Genomic DNA, 4,331 nt, shown 5'->3' with positions numbered 1-4,331 from the left:
GTCTTTCTGTCTGCCTCTTTTGAAGGAGTGGTCATTGTAGGAGGACTCAGGGAACGGCTGGGACAGAGTTCAGAAGGCTAATGAGGACTTGACGCTTGGTGTGGGTGTCCCCCAATTTGATACCCTCCTTTGCAATGGATCACGGTTCCTTTCATCCCCAGCTGGTTTCACTATCTAGGAGCATGGGAGTTGTAGTCCAGAACATCTGGGATAAGAGTAGAAGAGAATTGTGCTGGATTTAGCTATCTCTGTGGAAATCACATTTCTACGACTCCTGGAAGTGGTTGCATGAAATAATGGCTCAGCTCAAGAACGTAATTTGCTTGTAAAGTTTTGGGGTGCAGTTGAAATCATGAAGTGCCCAGAAAACTTAATGCCATGGCATTTGTCCATTCCCACCCCCTGCTGTTTGTTTAAATGTTCTTACTTAAATTATGCTGGCTTAAAAGAAGGTTGTAACCTGTAGTAGAAGATTGCCACTAATTAAAGAGTCCCTAGTCTGATTCCTCTTTGTCACGTTGCTTCATGCACAATCCAGAATCAAAGTGGGGACCCTTTAATTAGTGGCAGTCTAATTCACTGCAGTCCTTTGGTTGTGCCGTTTCCCTTATGCTGGCATGATGTCTGGAGGATAATTTGGGCCATGAAGGTGGTCTTAGTTCCCTCAGCAGTTCTAAGGAGTTCCGGCATTTGACCTGCTTGTACATAAACTAGGTTGCAAGCAGATGATCCAGCAACTGTATCTGCAGTACAGCATTGTGATACAGCTCTAGCTCTTACAGCTCCGTCTTTTCAAATCTTGGGATCTGTAGCTTGGTGAGCTGCTAACAGAATATGTCCATAGCACAAAACTGCAGCAGTTTCATACCCCTTGAACAGCTGCAAAACAATCTTCCCTGTGGCCAGCTGACAAATCCCAGGATTGAGCAGGATGAAGCCCTGACATGTACAGCGGGAGACCCAACTGAGATCAGCTGCGCCATAGTGTTGCAGCACCCTGAAAACTGCGGGGTCTATTTGATAACAAGCTTTTGTGAGCCGAGGCTCACTTTGTGACATGCAACGGTGGCATGCAGTCCAGAAAAGCTTATGCCATATGAAGCTTGCTCGTTTTAAAGAGGCCCTGAAGTCTTTTGGCTGATTTTCAGCAAAGCTGCTCGGTTTCTGCATCGGCCGTGGTGGTTTGCAAATATCTTTTGGAAGGGTTCCAGAGGCAGCAACGGAGCTACTTGCGCGTTGTCTCATGCAACCGGTGCCAATAGCAACCACGCAGACAGTAATCCTTGCAGGTCTTCTGTCCACACTTCTTTTTGAGCCCTGCTTTTAAAAATGTACAAGGTGACACATGTAAACACCTCCATCTTCTCGGCGTGCCTGTGTTGAAGGAAGCTGTACTGAGCCAAACAGTTAGGCAGTTCATTGCAGAAAACTGTCACTGCTGAATTCCAACACTTAAGACAGTTTAATTTCCAAAACTGACACACACACACACTCCTTTGATCTGCTGGATGCCGCACATCATTGCCAGTTTTGTGCAATGACTCCTTTTATGAGGAAAGGACTCCGCACGTCTTTTGCGTGGCATCATCATTTTAGAACTGCAGGTTATGGATCATCAAGTCAAGCCCCTGTCAAGGGGGCCCAGTGGGGGAATCGGAACTCCTAACCTCCGGCTCCACAGCTAGAAACGCTGAAAACATTCAGCGATCTAGCAATTCAGCTCTGTTCAAAGGCATTTGCAAGTCTGAGGGCTCATTCAGGAAGGTCTGCCTGAATCGCGTCTCTCAGACACGAACGGATTTCTGGGTTTCTAAGGACAGGCTGTTGGTGCGAGTGTTTCGAGTAGAGATTTGCCCTGCGCAGTGCAAACCTGGCTCTGAGAACAGCCCTCAGCTTCATTGGGGACACCCCACCAACAGTGATTAACGGGGGGGGGGCACATTTTCATCCCTCCTCAAAGCAAACAGAAGACTCCAACCTTGACCGTTGACTCTATGGGCAGCCCTATCAAAGTCTTAGTATTCAGAGAAGTGGATTTTGGAGCACAGGTCGCTGAAGTGACCCTGGTCCTGCCGCTCACTGTTTGCTTTCTTTTCCTTCTCTCCAACCCCCCCCCCAGCCCACCCCACCAAGGCCAAAGCTGCTGTTTCTCATTGTCCTCACCGGCTGCCGGCTGCCACCCCCTCCTTCCATTGTCATGGCTACCATCTTCCCCCCCATCACCATGGCTACCATCCTCGCACTATTATTATCACAACCATTTATAAACCATTGTTGCTAGCCTTCCTCGTCACTGTCACTTCCGCCAGCCGCCCCCCCCTTTCCTCACAGGCCACTGCGAAACCATCCCCTATGCAGCTGTGAATTTTTTTAGGAGGTTTTGCTCGGCTCGCTGACCATCCTCTGAGCTCTAAAATAATTTCATCCTCCGGAAGGCCACTGCAGAACCTGATGTCCACCAAAACTGGGGAGCAGGTCAAGCAGAACAGGTTGTGTGGGAGGTCACACGGCCTTTGTGCGGCCAGAACACCTTTCTCAAGCAACGGTGCAGTTCTAGATTGTGCTTGTCGAATTATTCTCCCCATGTCCTACAAGGTCGGGTTGATTCAGACCCATGCGACGAGACTGAGGCAAAGTTTTCCCACAGTCGGCAGCAAGCAGCTTGACAAGGTTGTGTGTTATCCAAAAGAGGATGCGCCAGGACCACCACGCCGCAGAAATTTTGCTCTTTCTTTTTTTTTAACCACAGATCCCAGAATCCTTTAGCCGACCATGCTGCCTGGGGGATATTGGAAGTTGTAGTCACTTGGTTTTATATGGTTTGTTTCCTTTTTTTTTATTTTATGAATTCAGCGTGGTGTGTTGTCTATTTATGATTGTTGGTGAATGCTAGGTGGGGGCTAGGGTGTAAATTATACTGCAATGACCCCACACCACCCACCCCCTGCAGACTAGACGTCCCACTAAATTGGGCAGGATATATGTGAAATAAGTAAATAAATAAATAAATAATCCAAAAAAGAAAAGGAAACATTTCCACCCTCTGGTCACTAGGGTGGAAATGTTTCCAATTAAAAGACACCACCACCTTACTAATTCTACCACCACCCCCAGTTTAGAGAATACAGAAGAAATGATGTGACACCAAACAGGAAGGTGTTAAAATAGAAGCCAACAGTTAATTTTTTCTCTCTCTCTGGAATTATCCTGAGTGTCAACCTGTTCTTGTTTCCCTGATGACTTTTTCCAGAAATAACTACCTGGGATGAACAGATCCCTTGTGAAGGAATACTGATATTATTTCATGGGGCATGCTCTACCATTAAGTAGCCGCCTGAGGCCACAGAAGAAAAGGGTGTGTAGATAATTATTTAATTTGCATTTGTATTTTTATTGCTGGGGATTAGAAGAAGCCCTGTGCATTTCCTACCTCATACTGTATTCCAAAATCCCTTCGCTGAATGCAGCCGTAGAAACTTGACTATCTTGGCCCCTCCAGGGTTAGGGAGCACGTTTGACGTTCTCCTTCAGGCAGCCCATTGTCTGCGTGTATTCTTCCTATTTAATTAGCTTCGCAGTAATTGTCTACAGACAAATGTTATACTAAGTTCCAATCTGCAGCTTGCTCTTCCCCGGCTTTCTGGTAGCGGTGCAATAAAAATCAGAATGGGAGCCGCCTGGAGCACTTTCTTCAAGGTAAATAATGTATGCAGTGAAAATATAAAACCAGGTTTTCAAGCAGTATGAAAATATGTGCGAAGGCACAAAAAGTGCAAATTTACATGTACCCTGTTTTAATCGGCTCAGCGGGACCCGAATGGATAGCAAAGAGACGCTCATTAAGGGAGCGCTGGTGGCGTCTCCGGAGGCGTCTCCACGACCCAGGAACGCACCCTGCACCTCCTGAATAGCCGCAGCTTGCACGACTCCCTTACGCCAGTGTAAATCAGCAGGGGCATTCTAGCCCGTGTGAAGCAGGTCCCACACCCCAGGTTTGGGTGGTAGGGTTCAGGGTTTTCTTAATAAGCAGGCGGAGAACACGGGTGGGCAGGGGACGGACAGCGGGGACATACCTATTAAATTCCTCAACGATATTCATCAGTGAGTGAGTGGATCAGGGCGTGAGACAAAGGGCTTTCAAGCCAGCCGATGTGCTAAACGGAGAGAGAATAGCCCTTCACGAGAAATTGGCTTCAATGCACTTCATTCAGACGTTACGAGCACATAAATCTTGCGCGTCACGGCTCTTCAATCAAAGATGCGGTCATTCAGGTAAATGGAAGGCCAGCGAGCCAATGAAACAGTGGCCTGACGGGCTATGCAAATTGAGT

The sequence above is a fragment of the Pogona vitticeps genome, chromosome 9 (genome assembly GCF_051106095.1).
Source record: "Pogona vitticeps strain Pit_001003342236 chromosome 9, PviZW2.1, whole genome shotgun sequence".
Lineage (NCBI taxonomy): Eukaryota > Metazoa > Chordata > Lepidosauria > Squamata > Agamidae > Pogona > Pogona vitticeps.
This window is presented reverse-complemented; position numbering follows the sequence as displayed.